A 16,337-nucleotide genomic window follows, 5' to 3' on the forward strand; every position below is an offset into this window, starting at 1 on the left:
ATGTATTTGTGGAGCTCCTGCGAGAGCCGGCTCTTATGCTGGGTGCCAGGGATTCAGAGATGAGAGACACGGGCCGAGCACACAAGCATATCGAGTTCCACAGGTGTCCTAGTGGAGGTAGAGAGAAGACTCTTGGGGGGTTCAGAGATCATTTTTCATCATTTATTGCCCTCCCCTTAATTTCCTTCTTTCCTCTTCTTCCCTCTGCCTTCATTTTCCCCCTAGGACATTTTTACTTAGGTCATTTTTAGGACAGTGTATTAACTGCCAGTTGTTTTGATTGTACACTTGTCTTCGTATCAGCACCCATCTGCTCCTCCACCCAACAATTAATTTTCTGTGGTGGTAAAGGCACGGTGGTGGGACGCCTGGGTGGCTCAGTTGGTTAAGCACCTGCCTTTGGCTCAGGTCATGATCTTAGGGTCCTGGGATCGAGCCCTGCCTAGGGTTCCCTGCTCCATGGGGAGTTTGCTTCTCCCTCTCCCTCAGTTCTCCCCGCCCTCCCCGTTCACTCTCTCTCTCTCTCTCTCGCTCTCAAATAAATAAATAAATAAAATCTTAGAAAAAAATAAAGGCATTGCGGTTAGAACTGTGGTTGGAAAAAATAAATAGCTTGTATCTTAGAGAGCCCAGTCTGTCCACATACTGCATTTCTCCTGTGAAAGCAGGAGCTTCTGAGGGCAGCAAGCCTTCTAGATCATTCCTGCTCCAGGTGTGTCTTTGGAGCTCCCAGCATTCATGTATCACCTTGAGCTTGTCAGAAATGCAAAATCTCAGTACCACCTTTGCCCCAACAGACCTACCGAATCAGAATCTGTATTACAAGATCCCTGGGTGGTTCGTATGTACCTCAGGGTTTCAGAAATGCGGTTCTAGATCTCTTCCCACACTCAGGAGTGGGTGAAGGCTGTTATTTCTGGAGTGAGCTGAATTTAGAGACTGGAGCTTGCCATAGATGAACCTTTAGGGTTCCTTCCAGCCAGCAGAGTCTATGCTTCTTTCCCCTGAGCCCAAGTAATTTGAGCTCAGTTTCAGTGATAGACCCTTCCGTTGGGGCCCCTCCCGGGAAGTTCCAAGGAGAAGGACCCAGACGGTGGGCATGTGCCGGCAACAGCATGTACCATCCAAGCCAACGGCTCTGAAATGCAGCGTGTAGGGAATGCAGTGCGCATCTGTGGGGACAGAAGGGGCGCCTTGGCTCACTGTGAGGTATGCAAGCGTAGCTCTCTGTTGATTTGCTAACTTTCTGGAGAGGATTTTCACTGCTAACCAACCCCTCTCCCAGGACATGGTTTCGGCCCAGAAGCTGTGGAATTAAGCATCACCTATCCGCACAAAGGGGGACCTAGGGACGTTGAGAAAGCCTGATCCTGGCGATCTCTGTCAGGTGGGAGCTGACCTTCCTTTTGTGGCCCTCGCTGGGGCGAATTCCACTCAGGCTGGGAGTGTGGGGGTGGGGGCAGATAGGCATATCTGACAGAAGGACAGGGCACTTTTGCTTCAATAGGCCGCAGAAGTGAAACCTTGCTGACACATCTAATGGGTTCCTGCGTGCCAGGCTTTTGTATCTCTGCAAAGAAATGCATTACCTCAGTTAGACCTCAGGGCCACCCTAGAATGTGAGTGCTGCTATTACCTCCATTTACAGAGGGGGAAACTGAGGCTCAGAGCGTGCTGGGCCCCAGGTTTGTGTAACCTAAGACTCCCGGGCCTTTTCCACTTCATGGGGTGTGGGTGCATTGTGCAGGGAGAGGGTCCACAGGGGCCTCTGAGTCCTCCAGAGACCTCGAAAAGCCACGCAGGCCCCCATAGCACCAGAGCCCTGTGTGGGCCTGCCTGGGCCCTGGGGGCAGTTTCCACATTGCCCATGTAATTTGAAATTGGTCTCAGAAAAACACCTCGTCATTCGGCCTTTTCCCCGCAACTTAGGCAAAGAATGAATTTCAGATTATTGCTGAGTCCAGCCTTTCTTTCCATCTGTCTCCAGAAGATGTTCTTCACTCCACCCTGGAGCAGCGGGTGGTTGAAAGAAATAGGGAGGGCAGTGGGGCTGGGAGACATTGCCTTTCATCCTAACTGTGCTGTAGATCTGAGACTATGAGCATATGGGACTTCGATGATTTTTTTTTTTAAGAATCTGGCTAGAAATTAAATTGTATAGATGAACACTTTGTTACATTTATATTCTCAGGATCAATAGCGTGTCCATGGCATAATCACCATGCACAGCTTTAAATCTGGACTATAAGGGCTCTGTCACTTACTGGCTGTTTCACCTTGGGTACATTCATTAACCTCTCTCTGCCTCACTTACCTCATCTGTAAAATGGGCGACAGTAAAAAGACCCACCTTCTAGGGCTGTTGTGAGAATCAAGTGACTTAACATCTGGGGAGTGCTTACTGGTACGTGGTGCATGGTAAGTGCCACGGAAATACTGCCGGAAAGGTGAACATGAGGATTATTTCAGTCACAGGTTAAATGAGTCATTACCTTCAGAATGTGTTTCTGGATTACCGTGTGCCATGTATCACACATGTCGTTCATTCTTTAATGCCTCGTCAGCACGGCATGTTTGTAATTGCGGTTCCAGCACCACCCTTTGCCAGTTGTGTGCGGGGAGGGCAGGACCCTTACCCTTCTGGGCCTCAGTTACCTGCAGGGTACAAAGAGCTGCACAGTCTGCCTCACGGGGTGGCGGGGAGCGTGGGGAGGAACGTGGGGGGGAGGCTCTGCCCTCCCCCACAGTGCTGTCAAGGTAAGGGACTAGCTGTTGCTTGCAGATCGGGACTTGCCCGAGCATTTCCAGGGCCCGGATGGCATCCCTCCGCCTGCTCTGGGAAGGGCTGGACCGTCCTGCACCTGTGCTCCTTCTAGGTTCTTAGAGCTGCACTGAGTTTTGTTCACCATGTGCTGGGCTCATTCTCTTGGCTCGTTCTGCACCTCACGACCCTTGCAGGACGTGTCCAGCCCCCACATCTCATTTCCGGCACTCTACTTTTACCCCTCTCCAGGGATGGGATTACAGGCTGATCCCTGGAGAGATGCAAAAGCAGAGCGCCTGGTGCAAGCCGGGGCCGAACCAGCAGAGAAGGTGAGCTAGTCAGAGGCTTAACAGGACAACTCCCCTCTCCCCCTTTTGGCCCAGCTACTTAAGGGTGCCATCTAAGAGTCGTAAATCCCAAAATGACCCAGCTTTGACTTTCTGCAAAGGTACGTTGGTGAATGCTGGTTGATGGGATCCGTGCAGCTCCTGGTTCACCCAGGGAGCCGACAGGTGCAGAGGGCATTGTAGCAGAATCCGTGCGTCCGGCAAGGAGGCAGCGAGAGTATTAGTGTTTTATCTGGCGTTGTTGAGGGAGAATGTACAGGAATTGGTGAGGAAATATCACACGTGTCTATATCCAGAGCTTTACAGGACAAAGCACTTTTTCTTCTGTGACCTTCAAAATGACCTTGGGCACTTCACCCAAGAATGGAGGCTCAGAGAGGCTGACTGACTTGTCCGGGGTCCCACGGCTACTGAGATGTCCATCTCGAAGTGACCAGTCCCCAACCCCTTCACATGGTACTTTCTTCTACCTTCTTTTGACAACTGGGCAGGGCAGCTTTCTGTTGGGCGGTAGGGTCTATACTGGGTTGAATAGCATCCTCTAAGAATTCATATTCACCTGAATCCTCAGGCTGTGACCGTACTAGGAAACAGGGTTGGCGTAGCTGTAATTAGTTAAGATTAGGTCATGTTGGAGTAGGATGGGCCCTTCATCCAACAGGACCGGTGAGAAGCGGCAGGGATGGATACGCACAGAGGAGGGACGATGTGAAGACCCAGAGGGAGGGACCGTGCGAAGACGGGGGGCAGAGGCGGTGAGGGGCAGCCACAAAGCCAAGGGACCCCTGGGGTGACCAGAAGCTGAATGAGGGAAGGCAGGATCCTCCCCTGGAGGCTTCAGAGCGAGCCTGGCCCTGCCAGCACCCTGATTTCAGACCTCCAGCCTCCGGAACTGTGGGACGATAGGTCTCTGCTGTCTAAGCCACCTAGTTTGTGGGCCTTTGTCACTGTAGCCCCAGGACACGAATGTAGTGGCAGTTGTCCGAGTTCTATCTTCTTCTCTGTGTTCTTCCTCTTTCCTCTAGAGTTGCCCTGTCCTTCCTCCTCCTTGATGGTTATACACAGAAAGCAGCTAAATCCTGGTAGCTTGTGCCCGACGTAGATGGGAGTTTTGATCCTTGACCTCGATTATATTTATTGTGGCAAATTCCCTTGTGTATTCCTGTTTGGCTCTGGCTTTTTTTCAGAGTCCCTTCTACCACCTCAGCTCCACCAAGGGTGCCCTGTTCTGCATCATGGTGTGATGGTGTCTGGGAGGGGAGGTAGGAGGTGACATGGCCATCCCAAGGCTTTTTTCTTGCAGCCTGGGACTGGTGGTCTTAGGCTGGAAGCATGGGGTCGTGCTGGATCTTGCTCTTGGCTTTCCAGTTCAGGCCAGACCAAGACTGCCCAAGGATGGAAGGATGGGTGGAAGCCTGGTGCCATGGGCTTGTGTCTTGTGGGGGTGGAGGTGCTAGGTTTTCTGTTTTTGTGAGTGACTCCCCCAACCCCCCCCCCCCCAAGGCATTTCCACCACCAGAGCCATGAGCCAGATGGTTGGAGATGTTTGAGTCGTGATGTTTGCCTGGTCACTGTTTTGGTCACTGCCCCTGGACAGTCTCTTTATGCTGGGACTTCCTGCTACCTGTCCTTGTGCCAAGGGTGGGCTGGGAGGGAAGGGGGTCGATGGAGATGGGATGGTGAACTGGAAAGACCAGTGGTTCCATTCGAGTCCTAGCTTAGTGACCTGCTAGCTAAAACAGGCTGAAGTACTTACGGACCCCGTGCCGGGCTTCCTGGGAGGGACCACGGTTTTCTACCTGTGGTCCCCGTGCAGTGCCTGCCACACAAAAGGGGCTTCAGCACTGCTTTTGGGTAAATGTAGCTTAAAACACAGGTCCTGCCACAGAGGATGATGGTTCTGGCAGGGGTGCAGGGGAGAGGACAGAGACAGGGAAGAGGCAGTAGTTCAGGGGAAGGATGGAGGAAGCCTTCATCAGTGCGTGGTCCACAGGGCTGGGGAGGAGGAAGAAAAGGAAGAGGCACGTTCTGACTTTCCACTCTGTTTGGCCCGCTGCTGCCTGCGGGGCGCACTGGGACTGCTTCTGTCCTGATAGGCTTGTAGACTCCGTCTTTCTGTTTCCGTGATGGCTGCGGGAACAGAGGTAACTGGCCCAGCACTCCACAGCCTGTACTGGGCAGGCTGACCTGGAACACAGGCAGGTGGGCAGCTGGAGTGTAGACCTCCAGACACAGAACCAAAGGGACCCACTGAGGGAAGGCTTGGGGGTGGCTGAGACTGTGGGTGGTGGCGTTGGTGGCAGGCCGTTAACAAATGAGTTCATTGGGTTGACCCCGTTGGAAGAGGGTGTGCTTTTAGATTGTCTGTGTCCGGCCTTGCCAGATCCCATGGATGATCATTTATTGGTAACGCTGGTGCCTCTCGCTTGACTGAGTGCTTTTGGCCACGGAGCGATGCTTGAGGGGGGAGGCGGCTTGGCTCCTTGAGGCTACTTGGCCTCCCTGGGGTTGCCAGGATGCCAACACAGTGCTGTCGTGTGCTAGGAGCTCACTCCCTCACCTGGGGCCCTGCTCCCCCTCCGAGTAGATTTCACGTCTGGCTTGAAAGGCCATCAGTGAGCAGCACTTCAAGAATTTCAACGTGCAGACATGATCCTGGATGCCCCTCACACCATCTCCCACGGCCTTCATCCTCTCCCTGCCCGTTACCCTGAACCAAAGTTCTTGAGCCTGATAGTGTCTGGCCCAGGCCATCCCTTGTCCTCATTCCTGCCTCTGTGAATCTCTGATTCATCAGACGTTTACTGAACAGCTACAGGGTGCTGGGGACATGCAGATGAATGAAGTGTCTTTCTTGCCTCCGCAGTTCTTTGGTGGGGGATAGCAGGGTGGGTGAGGGTGGCCTGGCCCAGACATCGCACTCTGATCTCCTGGTGCGTGCTGTACTGAAAGAGCAAACAGAGCCAGAGGTCAGGGCTGCCTCCCCAGAGGAGGTAACATTTGAACTGAGCTTATGAAGATGAACAGGACTTGCTCAGGTGGAGAAGTAGGGGCCCTAGGGGGGGAAAAGAAAACTCACAGCACAGAGAGGAGGCTGAGTATGTTTGGGGAGCCAGCTATTAATTCCGCAAATATTTACTGAGCACCTGCTCCCGGCCAGCCTTGTGCTGGGCCTGGGAGCATAAGTAATACATGGCCTCGAATATGAGAAATTTATAAGACATCTTCTTTTGTGGGACCTGTACACAGAATGAGGAATTTGGACACAGACCGCGTGTACACACTAGAAGTTCCCAAGCTGGGGTTCTTGAGCCCTGGGATTATGCAAGAGGATCCATTGGGATAAGAGAAAAAATATTGAAACCTCTATGTGTATTTTTTAAACTTAAAATAAGAATTTGAGCTTCTCTAAAATTTACTGTACAAGTAGACCCTGGTGCCTGCACTCAGCCCCCGTGTCACGCATGTTGCCTGCAACAGAGAGGGTCTGAGGGGTTCCATGAAACCGGCGGGGGCTCCTCACGTCATCATTCAGTTTTAGCATATTGCAACATATTTACACCTGCTCCTGCAGTGGATTTATGGGTGATCTTATATGGCTTTAACTAGATTGACCCTCACACAATGGATAAGGGCTCAACAAGTGGAAAGACATTTGGGAACTGGAGAGAAGGTGGAAATGCAAGCACAAGGGGACAGCAAGAACATGGCAAGGTGGTCGCTCCCCCACTCTTAAAGGGCTCCTTGTTATCTTTCCATCTCGAGTTAAAAATGGTAACAATCTGATTGTAGTCAGTGGAAGCTGACCAGAAATATTCCAAGTTACCAAGGTAAATTTGGCAACATAGATTCAAATTTCCTGATGTCAGTAATATTATTTCTCTAAAGGTTTATTGTCTTTTAGATATACCATATACCAGGTATTTCCCTGTACCACCATATAATGAGGGTGGTACATGGAAATGCAATATACACATACGTACATAAAAATACATATGTTAGGGATGGGTACCAACATTTTTTGGTTACTGACAGTGATCAAAGAGGTTTGGACATCCTAGCTCTAGGCAATCAGGAGCCAATGGAAGTTTTTAAGCAGGAGGTGACTTGTTAATTTCAGAAGCCCCTCCCTGGCAGTCATGGAGTGAGAGACTGGGGTACAGAGAATAATAGGGCTCTTGCAGGAGTCCAGGTGAGCGAGGATGAGGTCCTGAACCCAGGTTAGGGGGACAGGAGAGGAGAGAGCAATTTTACATATGAATTAGACTCCAGCGACTGGTAAGTTTGGAAAACAAGGCAGGGTGGGGGGGGGGGGAGGATCCAGGGTGAGTCCCGGTTCTCTGAGTGAGCAGATAGTGGTAGCATTTACCACGGTGGCGGATAGAAGCAATGGGTAGGTTTGGGGAGGGAGATGAAGAGTCTGAATTTGAGCAGGTTGAGTCAGAGATGCCAGGGAGAGCCTTGGGTGGAGCTCTCCTGCTTGGTGAGGCTTCTGGAGGTCTTGGGCTGTAGGCGCCCCTTCCTCAGGCAGGGCCCCGGTAAGGGAGTGCTTGAAGGAAATGAAATGAGTTAATAAGGCAGCAGCGCTGTCTTCTCTCCAGTCTTGTTGCCTTCCCAGGGATCAGGCCCAGGCTACTCCCCATATTGCACTTCTGGGAACCACCCAGAATGTGGGTACCCCTTGTTTTCTTCCTCTGAGCCATCTTGGGTTGTGATCAGACTCCTTACTCACAGGACTTCAGGCCAAAGTAATTGAGAAAGTCTGATGAGGCCGGGTGTGTCCTTGCTCTTACCTTGGGGTGCTAAGATAAGCAAGCGGAGGTCAGGGAAGGTGCTGCGTGGGGCAGGATGGGGTGTGGGTGCCGTGCAGACGCCAAGGCAGGGACAGGTGTTGGATCACTAAGGCTCCACGGGGGGCCATGCTCTAGCACAGAAACATTTCATTATGTCCTGGTCTGGTCGTTTCTGAGTTGAAATTTCCACGCTGCCCCAGTTCAGGATGTGCTCGTCTGAGAGTCCACCTGGGGCTTGACGTGGAGAAGGCGAGCAGCTGTATTGGTGATGCCTCTGAAGATGGCACCCAGAACCACCAGCGTGCCCTTCTGGTGGGATCCTGGGCTCTGTGTGTGTGAGGGGGAGTGGGGCAGGGCGTGTGATGCTGATGGGAGGCTGGTGGCTATCTTCTCCCATTTTATTTTATTTTATTTTAAATTAAGTGTTTTTTTTTTTTTAAAGATTTTTATTTATTTATTTGACAGAGAAAGACACACAGCGAGAGAGGGAACACAAGCAGGGGGAGTGGGAGAGGGAGAAGCAGGCTTCCTGCGGAGGAGGGAGCCCGATGCGGGGCTCGATCCCAGGATGCTGGGATCATGACCTGAGCCGAAGGCAGACGCTTCACGACTGAGCCACCCAGGCACCCCAATCTTCTCCCATTTTACTATTTTTCTTTGGAAGAGAAAAGAAGAGAGGTAGAGATAGACCAAAAAAAAAAGGGGGGGGGCTTAAGAGAATGGAGTAGATTTAGAAATAAAGACAGAAAAATGATGCTGAGAGGAGAGAAGAGACAGAAAATAGGAGAGAAGCAAGGTTATCTAGAGAATCACCTGCTGGCAGAAACAGAAGAGTGGAACTGAGACCGGCGAAAGGAACACAGAGGGCATGAGGAGGCAGAGGGCGGGGGGGTCAGGGGCGTGAGACCTGCTTGGATGAAGCACTCGCCCCACCTTCCTTCTTTCCCCACCCATCTGCACCGTTTCCCCGATTGCAAAGTCGGAAGGGGCCGGAGCTGGGCTGCGCGCAGAGTCCCAGCCACCTGCCTGCCTTCATTCCTGACACCCAGCTGGGCTGCAGGAAGAGGTGAGAGCCAGTGTCACCTTTGCTGCTGCTGGGGACAGGGGGCCCTCCAGCAGGGTCCGGAGAGGAGCCAGGCTGACCTGTGGTCCTGGCCCCCCTGAGCTGAGGGCGTGCCTGTCTTGATGTCGTAGCTCTGGCTGCTTCTCTTGATTTGCTTTTCGTTGTGATGGAAGCGAATTGAAAGCCCATGTGATGGGTGGTCACACAGGCCCTTACAGTTCAGGAGGGAGGACTGGGTTGTCCCACCCTGGGACCGAGGCCGTGCGTGGGGTGGAAGCGCCTTGTAACTGCCATGCTGTGTGCATAGTGAGCGGCAAGCTTGCACACCAGCAGCCCGGCTGTGGGCTGCAAAAGCGGGGATCCTCAGCGTAGTGAGGGTTGGTTTTTTGAAGTTAACTCATAATAGGAAGAGAAATGGCATCTCAGAGGCCCAGAGAACAGGGGCCTGACTCTGGCTTTGTCAGTGACACTAACACGTCTAGGCAGAGAAAGTGTCCTCAAAGGGGTATCCCGGGTGTAGAGGAAGCAAGCTGCATAGATCCAGACAAGCCCAGGTCAGAGGCCAGGGCCTGGGGAGAGGGAGGGGGAGGGGTACCCTAGTGGAGGCCTAGTGGAGTTCATGGGGCCTTTTCAGAGCTCAGGTGATGTTGTCCCTCCCACCCTCCCACTTCCCTTGATCTGATTGTGTGTTCATTTGGTACCTAGTCACTGATTTGGCTTCCGTGGGACATTGATGCCTAGAAGAAGACAACCTGGGGTGGGCACTCATCACGCTGGTCCCTGGAATAATTTACTATTAAAAAAATCAATACATTGGCATAATAGTAACAAGAAATGCCACTTCCAGAGTGAGCACTTACCAGACTCTGCTAAATGCTTTACGTGAATGTGTCATCCGATGCTGCCAACAATCTTGGGAGGTGGGCATTCTTTCCTCTGCTTCGTAGATGGGAAGACAGGCCCAGATCTGGGGTTTGCAGCAAGCTCTCGGAGGCCAAAAGCCTGGTCTCATCACCCTTGTCTTCTTGGAGGAGCTGGGGTTGGGAGTGATGCTGGGCTCCGAGCCCAGGCCCAGTGCAGCCTGAGTCATCCCCACCGAATGTGGGCAGTGTGTGTCTGCCACTGAGAAGGTGGTACAGAGAGCCCCATCTCTGGACACGCAGGGCTGGGGCAGGATGCTAGAACCAGTGGCTCAGCAGGAGTGGCCTCTCTGGGAGGCTCTGCTGGCCCGGCGGCCTCCCCACGGGAGTCCCCCAAACCTGCCGCCAGGACCACTGTGACGGCAGGACACAGGGCTGGATTTGCAGCACCAAGTGCTTACTCTGTCCCTTAATCTTGGATCAATAAGGAAAAATTAAGGACCAGCATGAATGTCTGCCTAGGGATCCAAAGAATAAGGGCAGCTAAGCAGAAGGGGAGGTGATGTGAGGGCCGGTGTCTGTCCTCAAGGCTGGCTGAAAAGAGATTTTGAAGCCAGATTGGAGCCAGCATTCCAGGGGGCCTGGGGCTGGCAGGGAACCAGAGGAAGAGAGGGGAGAAGGGGATTGCTAGAGGTAAAGAAGAGGGGCCCCTGTAGACTCTGGCTGTGTAGACAGGGGCTCTAGCCAGCCAGTGGCGGCTGCTTTCATCCCACCTGGGAGGCAGGGGCACACAGGATCCTACGCTGGGAAGGGAAGCGAGGCAGCCCGCTCTGGGTTTCCACCGGGAATCCTTCCCAGCCCACCTGCTCCCTGTCCAGCCTCCACCGGCGGCCGGGGAAGGGAAGTGGGTGATGGCATTGGCAGCAGCAGAACCCTGACTCATGCCTTCCAGAACCAACAGAGCTTATTTTCCTATTTTCCAGGGCTGTCATTGGCACCCAGGGTTCATCGCAAGAGGGCTGTGGGGGAGGTGGGAGAGGGCGTTCACACTCAGAGCACGGAAAGGGGCTGGGACTCCTGTTGCTGAAGGAACACACCTGGGCTTCCCTCTGCATCCCTGCTCATCAGGGCGGTCGTGAGATGAGTTGTCTAAGCTCCGGGTGGAGACTCCAGGCAGCTCCCCGGGGAGAGGCACTGGAGTGGGGGTGGCCCTGGCGGCCCGTGGGGGCCCCCGCTGCTCCCCTCCTCCTTGTCCCACACAGGTGGGTGTGCAGGTATGTCTGCCGGGGCGGGGCAGCCTCCTCCGCTCCCTAGGCTCCCAGGCTCTGGGGCGCGGAGATAAGATGCTAATCAAATTCTCCTGGGCCTGCAGGTTCTTAGCTTGCTGCACGCAGCAAGTATTCTTCCAAGCTCCCTGCCTTACAGGGAGTGGGGGGCAGGGTACTGATCCTCTTATCTAGCAGGGTTGAGTACCTCACCCCCTGCCCCCAAACCTGGGGGCTCCCAACGGCACTCCAAGGTTTCATCTGGGCCCAGAGTGAGTAGGGGAATCCAGATTGTTTTTCCGGGCAAAGCAGCAAAAGAATGGAGATAGAGCTACATCTAGAAGGCCTGCTGAGACTGGGGGATCCTGATGGGACCCAGTGCATCCAAAGGCCCATCATGTTGCTTGTCTTGGTGTTGGAGCTCCCATGACTTATTTTTTTGTATTTTTATCAATGGCAGCAAACATTTGTGCAGTGCTTTGCAGTGGGCTAAATTCTTCCACGGGTGTTCTGCTGGAATCCTTAAAGCAATCCATGAGGTAGGTCATATAAGGCTGGTCATTGCCCCACATGAGAGAGGTGACCCCTCGGTAAGTGCCCGAGCCAGGACCCAAACAGGTCTGAGGGTCCCACGCTGGGAGGACCCCGCCTCGGCAGATAAGGGCCGGGCCTGGTGGGAGGAGCCGGTGGGGCCCCCCCCTTCCCCCAGGCCTGAGAGCAGCCTCACCCCAGCTATGCCAGGGGCCCTGGTACATGTCTGTTCAATTTGAAACTTGCCCTATTTTGACCTCTGCTGCTTCCCTAGAGTTACCAGCGAACCTTCAGAAGCACAGTGCTTGGCTTGAGGGACAGGGAAGTGGGGGAGATCCTCTGAAACCACAGCCCACCCCCTCTGCAGAAGGCTGCCTCCCACCCCATTTCTGCCCCCAGGCCCCAAGGCTGGGCTCTTGGTCAGATCCCAGAGCCATCTTGCCAGAGGGATGTACTCAGAACTTCTGCCCTTGAGTCTGAGGCAGACCCAGCCCCACCCGCTCTCAGCTCCCCAACTCGTGTTAGTAGACATGCCTACACCTGAGTTCCTCTAAGTTTTCTCACATTCTTGCAAGTGGGTCTCTGGTTTGGTCCCTGTTCTAAGCCCTGCTTCTAGGACCCTGCACTCAGGCCACCCTGATCCCTGACACGTGCCTCTCACCCACCTGCTGGGCACCCCATCCTGAGGTCCATTATTTCTCCTTCTGCCCAGCCCCCTGCCCACAGCTGCCCAGACCTGCATTGCCTCATCTCTGGGTCCCTTTCCAGCTCTGGCCCCTTCCCGACAAGCCTGGCCCTGGGGCAAACTCTGAACCCGAGATTGGGCTAGGAGGAGAGAGAGCTGAGTGGACGGAAGGATGGACTCAGGAAAGGGGGACAGTGCACCACCTGGCGGGATGCAGGGAAGCCCTAAAAGGGACCCAGCAGCCGAAGTGAGCCAGGGATGGTGGCCCCTCTGCTTCTGGGGCCCAGCTCTCCTGGCCTCCAGCATCACAGTCCGCAGAGCAGGGTGCTGGCCCCAGGCCATCGGCTCCTGACATATTTTTAAAAACAATTACAAAAATTCTAATTAGGGAGAACCAGCTCCCAGCTAGGTCCTAGGGCCCTGGTGTTGAATCCCCGACCTGTGATGACTCTACTCATGTGGCTATCAGATCACAGGCTTGGATCAACTGAAGATGGAATCAGAATTATTGATTTTTAAAGCATTCATGTTTAATTCACAAAGATTGTACCGTGGAGCAGACCTTATGGGGGATGACTGGAAGGAGGGAAATCGGAGTGACTTTGGGCCTGATTCACATTTGACTCCCGTCCAACAGGTTGGCCCCTTCCAATGGACCATTGGTGTCAATGCATATGGCTCCCACACCAATGGATTCCTGCTTGCGTAGGCCTTGCCTTTAAGTTGTAGGTGCTTCAGGTCTCTGTGCTTGGGGCCGTTATTCATCAGGCAGGAGGCCTCAGCCCTGTGCAGCTGTGGTGAGTGCTCGGCACACTTTCCTCTTGTTACGGTTAATCATTCTAGTGATAGCGTCCCCTCAAGACTGCTAGGAGGGAAGGAGGTGGGGAGAGGTTGGTGCCGAGCAGATTGTAGAGTGTGTCTATGTGCATGTGTGTGCATGCATGAGGTTGGGTGGGGAGGAATAGGGTAGAGAGAGTCAAGATTCCATGCAGCTTGGAGGTTGTTGGGGAGTGATTGGGAGTCTGCTCCCTTGGATGGACAAGCCAGCTGGGCAACAGCTGTTTTTCCTGGAGAGGCCTGGGTGGCCCCAGGCACTTCATCTGCTGGTCTTTTATGGCTCTAGGCATGGGGGGCCTGCCATCTGGCTGGTCCCGTGATCCAGGACTGGGATTTCTTGGGGAGGTGGGTGCTCTACTCTCTCACCCACATTCAGTTTATTTTATTTTTTTTTAATTTTTTTAATTTTTTTTAAATTTTTTTTTAATTTTTTATTGTTATGTTAATCCCCATACATTACATCATTAGTTTTAGATATAGTGTTCCATGATTCATTGTTTGTGCATAACACCCAGTGCTCCATGCAGAACGTGCCCTCCTCAATACCCATCACCAGGCCAACCCATCCTCTCAACCCCCTCCCCTCTAGAACCCTCAGTTTGTTTTTCAGAGTCCATCGTCTCTCATGGTTCTTCTCCCCCTCCGATTTCCCCCCCTTCATTCTTCCCCTCCTGCTACATTCTTCTTCTTCTTTTTTTCTTTCTTAACATATATTGTAATTTTTTTTTTTTTTTTAAAGATTTTATTTATTTATCTGACAGAGAGAGAGAGAGAGAGAGACAGGAGAGAGGGAACACAAGTAGGGGGAGTGGGAGAGGGAGAAGCAGGCTTCCCGCCGAGCAGGGAGCCCGATGCGGGGCTCGATCCCAGGACCCTGGGATCATGACCTGAGCCGAAGGCAGCCACTTAACCGACTGAGCCACCCAGGCGCCCCCACCCACATTCAGTTTAGAAGCCCATGGGAAGCATGTGCTGTCCGGCCGGCATTCCTAGGCCCCTTTCCCCAGGGGCCTCAGTCTGTTCTGAAGTTAGAGTGCTGGGCAGTTCACCCCTGGCCTCCTGACCCTGTCACCTGTGTGGACGTGCTAGATGCAGGCCGACTCCGGCTCTCTCCTCTCCATTCTGCTCTGAGCTTCTCATCCCCATCCTCCTCCTCTCCAGTGCTCCTATTCTGGGAGAAAGACTCCTCTGTGATCTCAGCATGAGTCTGAAAGGCCCCTTTTCTTTCCTAAATCCACACCCGAGGACCCTTGGTTTCTTTCCATCCGCAGCAGCAGGAGTTAGTCTTCCACGGCCCGTGGGCAAGGAGGTAGGAGGAAAGAGGAAGGGGCAGCATTATTCCAGCTCACCATTGTCACTGCCTAAACACTCCACCTCCAAGTTCACGTGAAAGAAAACCCTCTCACCTCTGGGACTCAAGCCTTTGGGCAGGACCATCTGTGACCCCTTCTGTTGTGTTTCTCACTGCTGACCCCATCACTCTTCCAAGGAAGAGTCTGGCATCTCCTCTAAGTCCAGCCCCCCTCCCTGGGTGACAGGAACAGATGCTTCCTTGACCAACATCTTAACTTTCTATTTCTTGACCAACCTTCACCCAGACCCCAGCCCAGCCGCCCACCCTGTTGCCCGTGGCTTGGTGTCCTCTTGGCCTTATAAAACTCTGGCTCCAGTTGTTCTCCCTCCAGCCATGCTCTCCTGTCCTCCCACCTTCCCACTCCCTTGCCTTCATCACACCTGCTCTCAGTGTCCTAAAGATCCAGCTCCCGGACCGGCCGGTATCTCTCCATCCGGCAGCCCCTTCTTGGCTTTGCCCTCTGTCCTCTCCCACCCAGCCCCCAAGGCCAGTGCCCTCAGCACACCTCGCTCTCGCCAACACCCTCGTCTTTGTCCTTCTGCCGCCCCTGGCCAGCCAAACGCCAACCCTCCAGCTACCCGTGCCTGCACGTGGGATGCCGGAAAACGTCAGCCTCATGGCTCTGATCCCAGCAATGGCATTGTCTCCGACCCCCAGCTGACCTGTGCCCACTCCCCATGGATCCATGGTCCGCGCTCTCCCTGTATTCCCTGCCACCCACGTGGTCCGGCCCAGCTCCCTTCCTTCCGCAGGGACCGCTCCCGCCGAGGCCCGGTGTCCTTGGTGTGACCCACTGCCAAGTGTGTGATGGCCTCATGGGACTTCTCCGCAGAGTTCACCTGTCCCCCTGGAGCCCTTCTGCCACCGTGATTGCCGCCGCCTCCTGGTTGCATCTTCTCTGTCCCCTCCATCTCGTGGTCGGCATTCCTCGGAGCTCCCGCTGTGGCCCTCTCTTTTTCTTGCTTATATTTTCTCCCTGGGGACTTTGTCCACATCCAAGGTTGCACCTGTCACCTGGGGGCTGCAATCTCCCAAATGAAGTTGTCTAGTCCAGAGAACTCTCCAAGTGATAAATCTGTATTTCCGTTGCCTGGGAGATATCTCCTCCTGAGGGTCCAAAGGTACCTGGAATCCGACAGGGCAAAATGAAATTGCCTTCTCCTGTGACCTCCTTTAGCTCAGTGGCACTGCCATCCACCCTGTTGCCCACGTCTGCGTCCCAGGAGTCAGCAGGGTCCCCCCTTCCTAACTCAGTGCATATGGCTGATCGCCAGACTGGGCTGCCTCCCCAGCACCCTTGCCCCACTCCGGGCTCCCCACGTCCGTCTTCAGGATGGCACCTCTGGCTCCTGAGGGTCTCCTTAGCTGGCCTTGCTCCTTACCAGTGTGTCCCCACACTGTGGCCGCAGTGGCCCTTGTGAGCAGCCAGTGTGATCACGGTCTCCTTGATAGGCAGCAAGGCCCCTGGTGACCTGCCCGTGGCCACACTTGACACTCACAGCCTCTGACCACACAGAACCTTCCGTGCCATCTCTCCTGCCTTCAGCCCAGAGCGCCTTCTTCCTCGAGCACCTCCTCTGCACAGCACCTGACTACCTAGTCATCCTTTGCAACTCAATGCATATCTCCCCTCATCCAGGAACACTTCTGTGACACCCCCCTCAAATCTGGGGTCTCTGCAGCCCCTGGTGCTCTCAGAGCCCCCATACTCACCTCTTAAAGCACCTGTGCCCTATAATAACCACTGTAATAATATATCAGCTCCTCTGTCTCCCCCTGCAGAGATCTGGGGCTTGTATGCATGGCCTGTTCATCAAAACAATGCTTAGTGATTATTG

At 53.8% G+C, this 16,337-nt stretch overlaps 1 protein-coding gene across 3 annotated transcripts in view; it reads left to right on the forward strand.

Moving 5' to 3' along the window:
- Nucleotides 1–16,337, forward strand: part of SMIM35 (small integral membrane protein 35) — a 118,439-nt gene that overhangs the window by 50,258 nt on the left and 51,844 nt on the right. The window contains exon 1 of one of the 3 annotated variants that reach the window (XM_078058929.1): nucleotides 1,089–1,209. The exons of the other annotated variants lie outside the window; for them this stretch is intronic. The gene's annotated coding sequence lies outside the window, so the exon portion shown is untranslated. Of the gene's footprint in view, nucleotides 1–1,088; nucleotides 1,210–16,337 lie in introns of those variants that run through there. 3 annotated transcript variants of the gene reach the window in all.

The sequence above is a fragment of the Halichoerus grypus genome, chromosome 11, assembly GCF_964656455.1.
Source record: "Halichoerus grypus chromosome 11, mHalGry1.hap1.1, whole genome shotgun sequence".
NCBI classification, from domain to species: domain Eukaryota; kingdom Metazoa; phylum Chordata; class Mammalia; order Carnivora; family Phocidae; genus Halichoerus; species Halichoerus grypus.